Below are 17,903 nucleotides of genomic sequence, written 5' to 3'. Positions count from 1 at the left end.
ATTGCAGCATTATTTACAATCACCAAGATATGGAAGTAGCTCAAGTGTCCATCCATCAGTAGATGAGTGGATAAAACAATTGTGGGACATTCACACAATGGAATAATACTGGCCATAAAAAAAGAAGAAAGTTTTATCCTTTGCAACAGTATGGATGGACCTGGAGAGCATTATGCTAAGTGAAATAAACCAGGCAGGAAAGGACAAATACAATATGATTTCACTCATATGTGGAATCTAATGAACAGACTAAACAGGCAAAAGAAAGACATATTCATTGATAGCAGGATGACAGCTAATGCAGGATGACATCTGCAGGATGATGGCAGAGGAGTGTAGATGGTAGAGAGATTGAGTAAAAAGGACTTATGGGCACAGACAAGTGTGGTGATTGTGGCGGAGGGGTAGGAGAGTATAAGGGCACTAAATGGTAATAAAAAATACAATAGAGAAATTATTTTTTAATAAAGAATTTTGGACATCTTCAACTTCTACTCTTTGACATACTGACAATCTCCTTGTGCTGATTTTTCTGCCATTAACTGATTTACAAGTCAATGTAGATTTGAATTTGCCCATCCCACTTCCACCAAATGACTTAGAAGAAAATGAAGTGAGGCTACCATGATCTAGTGAACCAAAGGAAGTAAATCCTGTGTCAAAAGAAGAAAGTTTGCCTCCAGATGACAGAAATCCACCAAAGGTGGAGAAAAATTACCCTCTGTCCTGGCTCCTGCTTGCATGGGAGCCTTTCTGATTCCCCAAAAAGCCCTTAAATGGGTCTTTGTAGTAATCAAATGTAAATGAGTCTCCTTTACCAAAAAATTCCCTAAAGGTGTCATCTGGGTTACAGAATGTGAAGCTCAACAAAGGAACTGACAAAATGATTTCCACTTCCACCTTCACCATCTCATCCTTCTTTACATATTTGTGATAGATGCCATGTTTTTTGGTTAACAATTCCTATGCCTCAAAAAAAAATGTTAATCTCATCCAGAAACTACCTTCACAGAAACATCTAAAATAATGTTTGACCAAATATCTGGTCAAGTGGCCCAACCAGGTTGACATATAAAATTGACAGTCACATTTATGTGCATATCACATACACATTAATATAAAACTAAACAAAATGATGCATAAGTAAAATAAATAAAAATCAAAACCCATATAATCATCCCAATAGATACAGAAAAGCATTTGACAATATCCAACAACCTTTCATGATTTGAAGAAATAAAACCTCAACTGACTAGGAATAGGAGGGAATATTCTTAATCTGGGAAAGGGCATTTATGAAAACCCATAAGTAACATAATATTTAACAATAAAATGCCGGTTGTTTTGTTCCTTCAATCACAAACAAGACAAGGAGTCCACTTTCACCATTTCTGTTTAGCGTTGTACTAGAGTTATTGCAGGGGCAATTAGGCATGAACATGAAATAAAAGGCTTCCAGATTGGAAAAGAAGAAGTAAAACTGTAACAGATGACATCATCATTTATAAAGGAAATCCCCCAAGTCCACTAAAACCCTGTTAGAACTAGTAAGTTTGGTAAGGTTGCAGAATAAAAGATCACTATGCAAAAATCAATTGTATTTTTATACATTTGCAATGAGCAATCCAAAAATAATTTCAAGTAAACAACATTTACAATAGCATCAGAAAGAGTAAAATCTTAGGAATAAATTTTTAAATAAGTGAAAAATTTACCTTTAATTTTTAAAACATTCTTTTAAAAATTAAAGATTTAGATGGAAAAACATCCCATATTCATGGGTCAGAATACTACATTGTTAAGATGGCAATACTCTTCAAATTGATTTTTAAGTTCAACATAGTTCATGTCTTTGTAGAAATTGTGTATGGAATGGCAGGGGACCCTGCACAGCAAAAATAACCTTGAAAAAAAACAAAGTGCACTGACAATTCCTAATCTCAAAACTTAATACACAGAGGCAATATTATGGTGATTACCAAAGAGAAAGGAGTGTGGGGAGAGGCAGAAGAGGGTGAAGAAAAGATAAATGGTGATGAAAGGAGACTTAACTTGAAGTGATGAACACATAATGCAATATATGTATTATGGAATTGTAAAACTGAAACCTATATAATTTTATTAACCAATGTCATCTCAATAAATTCAATTAAAAATATGACAAAGCTACATTAATCAAAAGAGTATGATACTAGCCTAAGGACAGACCTCTAGAAAAATGAAATGAAATGAAACTGAGAGTCTAGAAATAAACTCATAAATAACATAAGGAAAAATGGAAACTGTGAACAGCCCAGTGCCTATTAAAGAGATGGGATTCGTAATTGAAAACATTCTACAATAAAACTTAAGGCCCAGGTGTCTTCCTGGTGGATTTTGTCAACCATTTAAGAAAGATAATAACAATCCTACTACTAACTCTTTCAAAAACTAAAGGAGACAGGAATACTTCCCAACTCAGTTGATGATATGAATATTACACTAGTATAAAAAGCAGACTGTGGCTGGTGTGGCTCGTTTGGTTGGAGCAATGTCCCATAACCAAAGGTCTGCAGGTTCTATTCCTGCTTAGTGCTTGTACCTTGGTTGCATGCTGGATCCCAGTGCTGACATATATGATCCCCCAATCTGGGCATGTACGGGTGGCAACCAGTCAATGCTGCTCTTTCACAGCAATGTTTTTCTCTGTCCCTTCCTGAAAAAATGTCCTTGGGTGAGGAATAAATAAATAAACAAACCAGGTGAAGACGTAAAACTACAGGTCAGTGTTTCTCATGAACGTAGACTCAAAAATCCTCAACAAAAACTGGGAAATCGAATCCAACAACATATAAAAAGGTATAGTGCATTATGCCAATGCAGCTTTGGTTTAACATTTAAAAATCAATGTGATTCATCTTAGCAATGTAAAAGAAAAAAATTATCTCAGTGGATACAGAAAAAAAACATGATAAAATTCAGTTCAGTTGCTCAATCTGTGTGACAAAGAACATCTAGGGGAAAACTTAAGAGTTATCATATTTAATGATAAAGAACCAGTGCTTTCTATGTAAGACAAGAACAGGATGTCCACTGACCATTTCAATTCGGCTTCCTGTAGGAAGTAATCATTAAAAGTTGAAAAGGAATAAAGGTGCTATTATTCACAGAGAGTATGACTGTATACATTAAAATGTGTCCCCCCAAAATACTAGAATAAGTGAATTCAGGTCAGCATACAAAAATCAATTGCATTTTGATTTATGAGCAATGGACAATTGGGAAATGAAATTTCAAAATTTAGTTTCTTTTACTGTCACATCCAAAGTTATGAAAAATTTAAGGATGAATTTAACACTACACTGAAAACTACAAAAGGTTATTAACAGTAATTATGGAAGCTCTAAGAAAATAGAAAAACACAGTTGTTTGTAAATGGTTAAGACTTTTCTAAGTCTTAAATACTGCTAAGATACTCATTCTCTCCAAATTGATCTGTGTATTTAACACTGTCCTAATAAAAATTATATCACCCTTTATTATAGGTATTAACAAGCTAATTCTAAAATTTATATGGAAATGCAAATGATTTAGAATCACCAAAGGAATTTTATAAGAGAAACAGTTGAAGGAATTATGCTGATTTTAAAATATATTTTATAAAGTTCCAGATAACAAGGAGCTGGTAATGGTGAAACGATACAAGACCACATTGATCATTGCAATAAAATAGAGTCCCAGACTGGATGGATGGTTTGTTTATTAAGAACAATGAAGACAAGGTCAGTTCATAGGGGGGGAAAGTCTATTCAACAAATAGTGATAGAACACATGAATAATTATATATAAAAAATTAACATTGCCCTGACTGGTATGGTTCACTTGTATGGCTATCATGCCACAAACCAAAATATCTCTGGTTCAATTCCTAGTCAGCACAGAAGCCTGGGTTTTTGGTTCAGTTCCAGGTCGGTGCATGTACAAGAGGCAACCAATCAATGTTTCTCTCTCACATCAATGTTGCTTCCTCCCTTTCCCTCTCTCTAAAAATTACTAAAATCTTTAAAATTAACATTAACCCTAATCTCACATTATTCACAAAAATTACCTTAATGGAGACTCTGTCCTATTTGAATTCTTATTCTAGTATCTAATTTACTGTCCAGATAATAGGAAATGCTAAATAATTATTTGTATGATGAATATATGATTAGACTGCAGTTCTCCTGATTTCTGGCTCTGATCTCAGTGAGAGATGCTTATCACACCTTTTGAAAGCTATACAAACTTTATGTTTTAGCTTCAATAAGATAGACCTAATTAGACAGATTCTAGTTTCCTCATTTCACTATGTCAGTCTGGGTAGCCTTCCAGTCATAGCTTACAGATACACTCACATAGCACGGAAATACTTAATAGTTTTACAGATTTTTTTGTTGTTCTATTTGCGTGTATTAGAAGCGGCAAGAATAAGAACATGCTGAGTAACAAGAGGCACAACAGTGATACACAGTGCCTGTGGTTAATTCATCGCTGTTGGCATTTTAGCCCCACTGGCAGCTAGCGTCAGCAGGACATATTTATTTATCTGAATATTTAATTCTAGGAAGTTCTCCTTTTTAATAATGTAAACATAATGCAACTATTTTGCTCAAAGAAGTGAAAAGATATTGGTACCTATCTCTTCAATACATGGGTAGACAGTGATTAATGTTGGTAGATGAACTAAAAAGGAAAGGTGACTTGACCACTGACACAGAAGAGCAAGATTGGGGGTAGAGTTCAGAACTCCTGATGGTTGATTTTATAAAACAATTCTTAAAGAAATAGGCTATATCATATAATACTTCCTTCATCACATGGCTGCAAACTGGATATGCTCTTAAATTAAAAACAAAAAAAACCTTACTATCAGAAAACAAAATGTTTCTCTTTAAAGCTGTTTCATGTTATTACTTTAATTGCTTCAACAGAAAGAAAATCCCAATTAAATCCAATAGTCTCTATTTTTTAATATATTTTATTGATTAAGCTATTACCATTGTCCCATTTTCCCCCTTTCTTCCCCTTCACCCTGCATACCCCATCCCACCCACATTTCTCTGGCCCCCCTTAATTCATGTCCATGGGTCATACATATCAGTTCTTTGGCTTCTCCATTTCTTATACTACTCTTAACCTCCCCCTATTTTCTACCTACCATATATGTTACTTATTCCCTGTACTTTTCCCCCCATCCATTTCTCTCCTTCCCCATTGATAAGCCTCTAATGTCAGGGGTGTCAGACTCATTTTCACTGGGGGCCACATCAGTGTCATGGTTGCCTTCAAAGGGCTGAAGGTAATTTTAGGACTGTATAAATGTAACTACTCCTTAACTAGGGGCAAGGAGCTCAGCGCTGTCGCTGGGTAGAAACAAGGTGCTGGGCCAGATAAAACAAGTTAGAGGGCCAGATTCAGCCCATGGGCCTTGTGTTTGCCCCCTGTGCTCTATGTGATCTCCATTTCTGTAATACCGTGCCTGTTCTAGTTGTTTGCTTAGTTTGTTTTGTTCTTTTGTTTGTTTGTTTAGGTTCGGTTGTTGATAGTTGTGAGTTTATTGTCATTTTACTGTTCATATGTTTGATCATCTTTTTCTTACATACGTCCCTTTAATATTTCATATAAGAAGGGCTTGGTGATGATGAACTCTTTTAACTTGACCTTATCTGGGAAGCACTTTATCTGCCTTTGAATTCTATATGATCACTTTGCTGGATAGAGCAATCTGGGATGTAGGTCCTTGCCTTTCATGACTTGGAATACTTCTTTCCAGCCCCTTCTTGCCTGTGAGGTTTCTTTTGAGAAATCAGCTGATAGCCTTATGGGCACTCCTTTGTAGGTAACTGTCTACTTTTCTCTTGCTGCTTTTAAGATTCTCTCTTTATCTTTCATCTTGGGTAATTTAATTATGATGTGCCTTGGTTTGTGCTTCCTTGAGTCCAACTTCTTTGGGACTCTCTGAGCTTCCTGGACTTCCAGGAAGTCTATTTCCTTTGCCAGATTAGGGAAATCCCCTTCCTTATTTTTTCAAATAAGTTTGCAATTTCTTGATCTTCCTCTTCTCCTTCTGGCACCCCTATGATTCAGATGTTGGAAAGTTTAAAATTGTCCCAGAGGTGCCTAAGCCTCTCCTCATTTTTTTTGAGTTCTTGTTTCTTCATTCTCTTCTGGTCAAATTATTATTTCTTCCTTCTGGTCCAAACCATTGATTTGAATCCTGGTTTCCTTTCCTTCACTGTTGTTTCCCTGTACATTTTCCTTTATTTCATTTTTGATAGCGTTCACTTTTTCCTTTATTTTGTGACCATACTCAACGATTTCTGTGAGCATCCTGATTACTGTTGTTTTGAACTATGCATCTGATAGGTTGGCTATGTCTTTGTCACTTGGTTGTGTTGTTTTCTGGAGCTTTGATCTGTTCTTTCATTGGGCCTTTTTTTTTTTTTGTCTTGGTGCACTTGTTATGTACTAAGGGGCAGAGCCTTAGATATTCACCAGGGTGGGGCAACCCAGTTGCTACCCTGTGTTGCTGTATGTGGGGGAGGGGTGCAAAAGGGAACAGTGCCCCTTGCCCAGCTCTTACGATGGAGGGGAGTGGCTTTCAGGCACTTCCTCTGCTACCCACAAGCAAATTGGGCCCTTCTGGTACTGATTCCTTGGTGGGTGGGCTTGTGTACATTCTAGGACTCTGTGGGTCTGTCCAACAAAGTCTCCTGTGAGGCTGAAAGTTTCTCCCTCTGCCTCAACCCCCACAGGGTTTTTCAGTGTGAAGTTTTGAGACTTTGTTTCCCAATGCTGGACCTCTGGGTTGGGCAGTCTACTCGCTCTCCAGTTATTCCCCCAGGTTTATCTGCATGCAGTTGTGGGGCTGCCCACTCTGCCAGCTGCCACCTTGCCCAGTCCTCCAGCTGCCACATTGCCTCTCCCCATCTCCACCCTGGCTGCCTATCTCTGCCCCTCCTACCAGTCTGGATGAATGTTTCTTTAACTCCTTGGTTGTCAGACTTCCATACAGTTTGATTTTCTGGCAGTTCTGGTTGTATTTTGTTTTTAAAGTTGTTGTCCTTTTGGTTGTGCAAGGAGGCACAGTATATTTTCCTATACCTCCATCTTGGCTGGAAGTCCTCCAATAGTCTTTATAGCTCTTAAATACTTGTTCACCTTGCTTTGAAGGAGGACAGTTTCTGCCATAGTGATAGCAGCAATAGCCAGTGTGGGTTAATGCAGGACTGGAGATGTATTGCAGGAGGCAACACATTCTGAGTCAAAAATGTGAATCAGGGTGCCATGTATATGCTGCTGAATTTGAAACTTGTCTAAGTTCTGTATTGTAGTAGTTTATTTGTAAAGTGCCTGCTGAATCATTGGCAGAAAATTATTTGTTTTGATTAATGTTATTATAAATAAGTTCTAATATGTAGGAAAGTTCTTATTTGTTGATTTTTTCTTAAATGATTATTTGATTTGCAAATAAATATGTTAATAACAACTAGCAAACTCATTAGCAGTATTCAAAATTTCAGTAATTTTACTTTATTCCTTACATATTCAGTAGTCTTAAAATCTTTACAAGGAAGTTAATATTGTTTACTGTGCTGTTGCCTTTTAAAATCAGTAGGGTAGGGTTAAGCAAGGGGACAAAACTTCCTAAAGGGATCTTAGAGAACTAAAAATCTTCCTGTACACTATGTATTATACTAGAAGAACAACAGGATCTCAGATTTCAAAATCATTACTCTTTTATGTGTATGAAGATCACTCAGTTTTTGCATTAATCAATATTCATTAATGAATATATACTGTGTTCACGTTCTATGACGGACATGTTCCTTTATGTCTTCAAGTTTAAGTTCTTTAGTTATTTATTTTTATGTGACTCTTCAAAATTTTCTAACTCATATATGACATTCTCAAAGACCACCTTAAAATAATTTCTGTTGGCTTATGCCAACAAAGAAGGGAATGACAACAAGATCACATTCTTTCTTCTGTCACCTAGGAGTATTTTTCACATTCCACACATCAGTACTTGATCAGACAGGTTGCTGAAATTTTTGCCATGTCAAAGTCATTTTCTAAGAATCTATAGTTCTATTTCATTTTCTTTTAATCTCCTTGTTAATGGGTTCTGCAATTGGTATTATCAATTTTTAAAATGGAAAAATATCTTTGGCAAAGATAATGTACAAAGACATACCATACTACTCAGAAAAGGCATATATACACTTAGATGTATTTTAAATAATTAGGTATGTCATATAAACATCAAAAAGTGTAGACTTCTGGAAAGTATTGAAATGGCAAACACATAGGCATTTAAAGAACTCTTATTGTCGTAAAAAACTATTCAACAGGTTGAATGATGGTGGAAAATTTGAATTTTATTTTCTCTCACTTTTTCTACCTGCCCTTCAGTGGAATTAGTAATGAATTCTCCCGCTTTATGTACAAGTTTTGTTAAGATTTAAAAGTTTTCTATTTGAAAAATAGAAAGCAACAGCATTGACCATGATGACCATGTAGTATTCAAGAATTATAGTTCCTGTCTTTTTTTAAGATTTTATTTATTTATTTTTAGAGAGGGAAGGGAAGGAGAGAAAGAGAGAGACATCAGTGTGCAGTTGCTGGGGTCGTGGCCTGCAACCTAGGCATGTGCCCTGACTGGGAATCGAGCCTGTGATGCCTGTGTTGCAGCTTGCACTCAATCCACTGAGCTACGCCAGCCAGGGCTTATAGTTCCTTTCTTTGGATTGAATTTGTGAGCCCTTGTGCCAAAAGAGAATGTTCTTTGGATTGAGACAAAAGGATTTTTTTACTCCATCAAATGCCATATTTTGTTTCTTATTTGAGCCATGACTTTTTTTGTACAGTTATTTTATCCTGTTTGAAATTTCTAATTACCTTTCTTTTTCTTGGATCTTGTGCTTTATTATTTCAGCTTTTTTATCTTGTCACTCTTATTTCCTGCTTCACGCAGTTCCCTTTTTCACCAGAGCCTCTATTTCCCTGCAGTAACCCAGACCTGTTGCCAATGTCTAGGCTGCCACTCAGGATTTCTCTTCACTGCTCCACTGGGCTGGCGTTAACTGTTTCTATGATGTTTTCCCTGTTCAAGTTGCTTCCCTCAGAAAGGGTAGATGGCAGAGTTTTCTGGATATAGAATTCCAATTTAAAAATGACATTTCTTCAAAACTTTCTAAAATTACATTTTATTGATTATGCTATTACAGTTGTCCCAATTTTTCCCCTTTGCCCCCAACTCCCTCAGGCAATCCCCACACTGTTGTCCATGTCCATGGGTTATGCAGTATGTTCTTTGGCTACTGTATTCCATTTGCTGTACTTTACATCCCCATGACTATTCTGTAACTACCTATTTGTACTTCTTAATCCCCTCACCTTTTTTCCCTACCACCCTGACCCCCCTCCCATCAGAAAATTCTCTATCTATGATTCTGTTTCTGTTCTGCTTGTTAATTCTATTTTTTTTACAGTCAATTGTTGACAGATATGTAATTATAGCCATTTTATTGTTCGTAGTTTTGATCTTCTTAAAGAAGGCCCTTCAACATTTCATATAATACTGGTTTGGTGGTGATGAAATTTTTTAGGGTTTTTTTTATTGCTCTTTTCTTTTTCTGCTTCTATTAACTGATTCCAGAATGATTCAAATCAGTCTTTCTTTGTAGATTTTTCTCTTAGAAGATACTAAGTTATTTTTCAGCTTGGTGTTCTTAAATCTAATCAGGAGGTGTCAGAGAGTGGGTCTTCTTTCATTTACTGTGTTCTGTACTTATAGGCGCTTTCAATTTGACGATTCTTGTCCTTCATCTCTGAGAAATGCTCCTTAAGATTATTTGATAGTTCATTCCCTTCCTGTTGTCTTTCTTTCCAATGTCTCTCTCTGGTTTCCTAATTGCCAGATGTTGTAACTCTTGGACTGATTCTTTCATAGTTTTTTAATATTTTCTAAATCTTTAACTTTCTGGTACATGATTTTAGAGATCTCTTCAACTTTGAAGTCTTGGGGTTGTTTTGGTCAGTAGACTTGAAACACATATTTATATAAATATTAAAAGGCAGTATCCTTCCTCATTGTTGCTTTTAAGTACTTTGCATTTCCAAGAATAAAAATAATTTGTCTGTAGATACAAAATTTCTACCACAGCTACTGGCTAAGAGAAGCTTCTCTGGGAAATATTTTCTCATTGGCAAGTTGCATAAAAGTTCACACATTTGTTTATTTAAATTGTGGTAAAGTGTATATAACAAAACTTACCATTTTAACCATTTTTAAGTGTGCAGTTCAGTGGCATTAAGTACATTCACATTGTTGTGGATAGGATTGTTTAAAGAGGGAGGAGGTAGATGTATATAGTAGAAAAAGAATTGACACTCTACTAATTTTAAAAATCAAAGTATGACTTACAGCAAAAGACTACTTTTAAGGGGCCAAATATATAAATGTTCTGCTTAGTTGTATTTGTCAAAGGATATCAAATGAATCATTATGAACCTTGAAGCTCTTTTGTGAATTCTCTTTGCCTAGCACTTGACCACTGAGGACTTGAGATGAAAAGAAAGAGATATGGCTACTCAACAGTCTCTCTCTTCAGTGCAGTTGGAATAACAAAGTATGAAACCTGGAACACAGCCAAGTGTTAGTTATTAATATCTTAAAATGATTTTAATGTAGATTTGCATTTATTAAAATTTAATATGGCAGAAGAGCATGAATTTCAAAAATAGTCGTATGAATATGAACAGCAAATGAAAACTTGATTAAAGGTGGCCATATCAAGCATTCCTCACTTGAAGTATCTTGCCCACTTCTGAGTAATGCTTTGATTTGGTTCGAAGCTTTTGTATGTAACAATTTTTAGAGCAAGTTACTACAGTTCTTTCTGGATAGTACAGGTCATGAGAAGTTCATTTATAGGTGGGGCAGTTGTACTACTTTGGGGGACTGTCTTAATAGATCCATTTCATTAATTGTCATGAATTTTTTATTAACAAAACCAGTACATCAGGTTTAGCCAGCTAAAAACTGTTCTCGTAGTTGTTATCTTTATTGTCAGAAATAATATTATAAAATAGGGAATTACTGCACATGCTTTAACTCTTGATTAAACAGAGGAATGGCATGTCCATGAATAATAACTTGGGGGCATATTACATACATTGTTTTGGTTGTGCAACTCCCATTAACTTTAAAGCCGTGTGTTAATTTCAGTGTCTTCCAGTTAGGAGTAATGCCATAGCTGTCTGTGAGGTACTCTGAGTTAAGGTGATTAATGTCAAGTAGCAGGATGTTCATTCTTTCTTCCTTAAGCTTTATTCCTTAGGTATTTTTGGTTAAATGGCCTTCTAAGGAGTTGCCTTTTAGAAACTAGGCAGTGGTATTAAGAAACAGCAGTAACAAATTGAAAAATGAATTATGTTAACATGTGTATTTTATTTACCTATGGAAGAGAATTTTTTTTAATTTTAAGAAATTTCAAAAGCTTTCTTAGACATATGATAGGCAGTTATCATTCCCAATCTTTGTGTTTTCCATATCATGTTCATAAGCACTTTTTATTTCCCACCTCTTATGAGGTTATTAATAGGATGGGTTATTATCTTTGTAAAAATTATTTAAAAAGTGAAACAGGGAAAGGATTAGTGATTTTCTTAGGCTCCAATAGCTACATAATAGAATTTAGAACATGTGCTCATTGTATTTGATTAAACACTGAACTTGTGAAATCTTAAGGCTAATTTTGTCAGTAAACAAGCATAACATAACTTTGGAAGAAGGCACATCATGATTGGAACCCTGGCTCTCCCATTTGCTTGCTTGGGTAAATTACCTAGTCTTTTTATTCTCCATTTTCTCATTTAATATGACAATGATAACTGCCTTTCAGGGTTATTTACATAATGTGTATAATGCATATACAGTGCCTAAATGAGTACATAAAACATCAAAAGCACTCAATAAAACCATAGGTATCATTTTTATTATTATCTGCAGATTTAGAATATGACCTAGAGAAGTTCAACAGGATTAGTCAAGGTAATATGGCTTATTAGTGTCAAGGATAGAATTAGAACCAAAGTGTCCGAACCAAATTCATTGTTCTTTGTATCTGCAGTGTTATCTCTTAATTGCTGAAATTGTCTAGGCTATTGGGTCAGAATTATTTATTGGTGAAAACTCACAGTACTTAATATTATTTTCTTTATCTGTCCCCAAAATTTAAGATTTGAATGTCTGTCATTTAGGCTAGAATCCCCTTTTTTTTATGATGTGTGATTTAAAGGCTCCTGTTCTTTTTTAAGAGATAGTATTGAACTGTTATAATCAAGAGAGGTTTTTTCACACACTGATCAGAAGGGCCATCATAACCAAATCAACAAACAGATTCTGTGAGGTTGTAGAGAAAAGGGAACCCTAGTGCACTGTTGGCGGGACTGCAGACTGGTGCAGCCACTGTGGAAAAGGGTATGGAATTTCCTCAGAAAACTAAAAGTCGAACTGCCTTTTAACCTGGCAATTCCACTGCTGGATTATACCCTAAGAATCCTAAAACACCAATTCAAAAGAACCTATGCACCCCAGTGTTCATAGCAGCACAATTTACAATAGCCAAGTGTTGGAAGCAACCTGAGTGCTCAGTAACTGAGTGGATCAAAAAACTATGGTACATTTACACAATGGAATTCTATGCAGCAGAGAGAAAGAAGGAATTCCTACCCTTTGCAACATCATGGATAGAACTAGAAAGCATTATGCTAAGTAAAATAAGCCAGGCAGTGAAAGACAAATACCATGTGATCTCACCTTTAAGTATAACCTAATCAACAAAACAAACAAGCAAGCAAAATATAACCAGAGACATTGAAATCAATAACAAACTGACAGTAACTGTATAAAGGACACATGGACAAAACCAAAGAGGGTTAGGATCGAGGGTGGGAGGTGGGGATGACTGGGGAAGGGAGCAGTGATGAGGGGAAAAATGGAGACAACTGTGCTTGAACAACAATAAAAAAAGAAATACAGAAAAAAGAAAAAAAATTTAATATCCATTTATCAGAATCTGCACATTGGGTCAGTTTAGCTATGACATTCCCATACTAGGTCATACAGTTGCCCCAGTATTAAATACCTGCCAATCCATGGAACCTTGTGTTCTGCCTACTTGCAATGTTCATGACTCTGCATGCTCTCTGACCTGAACATGCTCCTAACTCCAGATCCCTTACTTTTACTGGATTGCAGGCTTCCAGTTCTACCCATGTTCAGCCTTCTTTCGGACTAGTTTTTTGCCAGCTTTCATATGGATCTTCCAACACTCACTTCCCATGCTGTCTAGGTAGTCCCCCACAGAAGGTGTAGTGATGGTGTTAGCTAATACTTACACAGAGCTTTACTTTTGGCAGAGTTCTTTCATAATCATAATCTAAGTTGATCTTCTAACAGTTGTGTGAACTAAGCAGTATTATCTGTCTTATAATTACAGGATCTAAAATTCAGTTAAGTCATTTGTCCAAAGTCAGGTAGTAAATGGATGAGCCCAGGTCCCTTGAGCACAAACCCCATGTTTTTTTCACCTCTTAATCACTGCTCGTGATCCTGTTGCTGATAAGTAATAAAACATAGTGTCCTAAGATTTTTTTTTGAAAATATATAATTAAAGTTCTGTGTTTTGAGGTGAGAGCTATGTAGAAAAAGCAGCTATATGTATATATCCATGTGAGAAATAAAGTATTGCCAAAGTGTTGACTAGGAAGTAATGCTTACATTTCTCAATACTGAGCATATGGGAGGTAGATGATAAATATGTTTATTTCATTTAGAATATCAGAAAAAAGGCAATTTCTCTTCTAGGGGAAAAACATCTTACTATGATTCTATTGCAGCTATCTCTTAGCAATTTTTATTGTTTGTGGTAACTTTTCTTTGTCTTTTCCCTGGACTGCCTCCACTCACTCCTCTGATTTTCACCTCACCGATATGCTAGTGACTCCTAAATGCAGATATGCAGCCCAGACCTTCCTCTTTAGTTTCAGTTTTTATAAGAAAATTATCTTCAGGACATTTTCAGATATTTCTTGGGTACCCCAATAATATCTAAAACCCAATGCAGCAAACTTCATTTAAAAAGCTTCTCTTCCTTCTGAATGCCTCAGTCAACAAAGTCCATGTACTTCATTTCTTAAATATTTCTTGAATCTGCGTTCACATTTCTATATTGACTACCGGTACCCTATTCAGATCCTTGTTACATTTTACTTGAACTACTGAAATAGCCCCCAAGTAATTTCTCTACAGCTTTGTTCTCTTCAGATCCATTCCCCACTCCTGACTGCCATTTCCCTTCTCAAAGCCTTTTGGTAATAGTCCTCCATTTCCACTACATAATGTCCTAGTTTTTAAGACTCTTTAATGATCTACCCCACGACTGCCTCTTCAGCTTTATCTTTTGCCTTTTCCCTGCCAGTTACTTGAGGCTCCATCCACACTGGACTGCTTACAGTTGACCATTGCTATTCTTGTTCTTGCCACCATACTTTTATTTATGCTGCCCCATGGTTTTTTCAGGAATTGTTCTCTTCTAAATAACTTACTGCTTCCCTCATCTCCCATTCACCAGCCAAATTAGATGTACCCTTTCCCTGTATATGTTACATATAAGTGTTCTCAACTGCATTATGAATTTCTTAAGGGCAGGGCTGCTTTTACTCATTTTATAATGCTAGGGCTAGTAGTGTGTTTACTACATTATAGACACTCAGATATTTTTGAAATGCATGTATTTTTAGAAATTGTCTTATTCATGATGACTATGTTTTTAATTTTTAAAATTTACTTTATTGTGATATCAATGATTTCCTTATAGCTTAAATTTATAATATTAATGTTTACTAAATTGGATTTATTTCATTCATATGTCATTTTGTCATTAAAATAAATAGCCATTTGCCATTGTACTCTGTTTTGCAATGTGCTTCAATAAATTACAAAAAAATAGTATATGCTGACAATGTCATTGCAGAAGCCCCATCTCATTAATATCATATAGATGAAAATATAGGTTTAATCTACATTATATTAATATTGGCAGCTTTTTATTTGTGAATTCATACCCATAGCAGGAATAAACAGAATAAAATAAATTGAAGACCAGCTTTCAATTCTTTCCTCATCTAAATCAGTGTTCTTCTATATTTTTTCCTAGTTGAATCTATCTTTCAATTAGCAGATATTTTCTTAAGTATTGAGCAAAATCAGATGCATATTCCCCAACCTAAATAAATATAGCTAAGTGATATTTGTATATTCTCCAAGTAAAGAACAAAGTATAGTTGAGAACATATTTATACTTGTATTATGGATAACTTCAATACATACCTATAGTAGGAACTTAACTAAATAAAAAAACATGCATGTTGTAGCTGTGAATTTTTCAGCTAAAGGTAATACAGTCTTGCTTATTGGAAGGAGCCTAATATTCTTTGTTACAGAAAGCTCAGGAGCAGTGTTATCTCACCCAAATCTGCTATTCCAATCTCAAACTAGGGAAATACTCTCCTTTAAGGACAAAAAAATAGAAAACTTCCTTGCTATATCATTTAGCTGTTAGTTTGTTAGCTGTCAATTGGTTGGTTTGTATTGATAATTTACTTGCTTCAGAGAGATCTAGTAGTTGTATTTGTCACTCCCAAAAGTAAACCTCCTGTAGTCAGAGATTAGCAGAATATAGAGATATTGAAGTATTACAAAATCTAGTATTTATGATTTCAGAACTTTTTGTAGTATCAAAATATTTCAGTTCACCCTAATTTTTTTTCATAATAGTAGCACATCTTTTGGAAAATAAGTATAGATATATGAAAATTCCCTTTACAGGCTACCTTCAAGGAATGGCTTTTACAATTGAATCGTTCTCAAAAATTGTAGCTAATATTATTTTTGGTATTTGCACAATATTCTGATAAGTCTTTATTATTAAAAGGAACATTATAGCAATATGTACTTTGTTCACAATAAATTTATTTCACAGATATAAATATAAAAAGAGGGCTTATCATAAAAATGTAAAATTTGAAATAAAGCATAAGTTATAAAAACTAACCAATTGGTATCTGGGAGTCTTGATGTAGAAGGCAGAGTGGGAAGTAGGTATGAGGTTAGAGCCTCTTGGACTAGGGCTGTAGGTGAGGTCTCCAGAAAGGACCTTACTTGCCAGATGGGTCTTTGCTAAAGCTGGATACACTTCCTTCTCAGAATTCCACAAAAGTGGAGATCATGGTCTGTTTTGTTTATTGCTCTATCCCTAGTGCCTAATACACAGTAGGTGTTGGGTAAATATTTGTTGAATGAATGAATGATATTGGTGAAAATGAGCAGGTCCTCAATGAGACCCAAGAGTTTCCACACATTGGCCTCCTAGCAATCAGAGCTCCAGTCATTCTCACTCTTGGTTTCAGAAATTACTGGAAAGTAGTGGAAAGTAGCAGACTACTCTTATCCCTTAAGACAATTTCTCCCTCTCCCAGTTTACGCGGATATGAAGGTTTCTGTTGGGACTAGGCATATTTGTAAGTGCATAATGAGTTATATATTTTCTGCAAATTTTTTCTCATACCATCATGCTGATACACATAACCTTCATTAGCTGGAATACCCTTTACATACCCTTGTTTGATTGAGCAACTCCTACTTGTTTTTCAAGACTCAGCTTACACATCATGTGTTCCAAGAACACCTTCCCTCATGGTCCCCTATTGTGTATTCCCGTAGCTTCTGCTTGTCTTTGGAAATTTTCCAAACCAGACAATTTCTGAAGAAATGTGGTAAATGGTTTAGAACTAAATCACCCATAGTATCACACCATATATTATTTTGTCCCAGAAATTAGCTGACTGGTAAAGTGTAGGGGATGTGATTTGTCATTAAGCATTATAATGTGCGGTTGTGTATCAGAACCAGAAAACATTATTTTCATTTTCCAATTTAGGTACTCACCTATTTCAGCAGCAGTACATCCAATGTTCATTTTTTTTTTCTATTTACATGAGTAATCAGTTACCTGTTCAACATGAGTTAACTAGCACCATATTTTAATTTATTCCGGTGAGGGTTTTGTAACCATTTAAACTGAGGTCCCAGACATGTACCTGTTGGCCTGACCCTAGTCCTGATCTGACCTGGGTTCCTGGCCAAAATTCGAGTAGTGAAATATCATCATATCACATAACACTTCAGAGATCAAAACTAATGTAGGCATGTCTTTAAGAGATGAAACCAGAAATACTAATTTAAAAACATATTCTATGCCACCTTTCTAATCTTTGACATACCGAGGTCAGCAATATATAAAGTGAAACTCCTTTTAAAAGTAGATCGTGGTACCTTGCTCTCTCCAAGTATACAACATCATATTATTAATTATTAGGACTATAGGAAAAATTCAGAAACCTTGCCTTCAGAGCAATTGGACTATCAGCAGTAATATCTTAAATATTAGGTTCATATGCCATTGATAGCAGGAGACTCTTTCTCTTCCATATACCAGCCATGTCAGGCAAACAAAACAAAACAAAACAAAACAAAACAAAAATAAAACCCTAAACATTCCTTTCAGATCACCACAAAGTAAAATAAAGAGATCATCCCAACATTGCAAAACCCAGTGTTTTCAACTCAGATTGGGAACATTTGTAATATTTTCCCATCCGAAAACAACTTTAACCTTTTTGCTCTCATACTTTTTTAAAATTGTAACCCTTTGGATGGCGGGTGAACCCTGAAGAATTATTAATACAGCAGAATGCTTTGAGTCACCAGCTCTTATTTGATACTTAGGAAATAATTTATGACCTCCTACAGT

General features: G+C 35.5%; 1 protein-coding gene and 1 pseudogene across 4 annotated transcripts in view; one reads left to right on the top strand and one right to left on the bottom strand.

The window, feature by feature from the left end:
* MIPOL1 (mirror-image polydactyly 1) overlaps nucleotides 1-17,903 on the top strand; it is a 308,179-nt gene that overhangs the window by 214,246 nt on the left and 76,030 nt on the right. The gene's annotated exons all lie outside the window — the stretch shown is intronic.
* LOC114491469 overlaps nucleotides 1-17,903 on the bottom strand; it is a 30,513-nt pseudogene that overhangs the window by 3,937 nt on the left and 8,673 nt on the right.

Source organism: Phyllostomus discolor, chromosome 1 (assembly GCF_004126475.2).
Source record: "Phyllostomus discolor isolate MPI-MPIP mPhyDis1 chromosome 1, mPhyDis1.pri.v3, whole genome shotgun sequence".
Taxonomy (NCBI): Eukaryota; Metazoa; Chordata; class Mammalia; order Chiroptera; family Phyllostomidae; genus Phyllostomus; species Phyllostomus discolor.
This window is presented reverse-complemented; position numbering and strand designations above follow the sequence as displayed.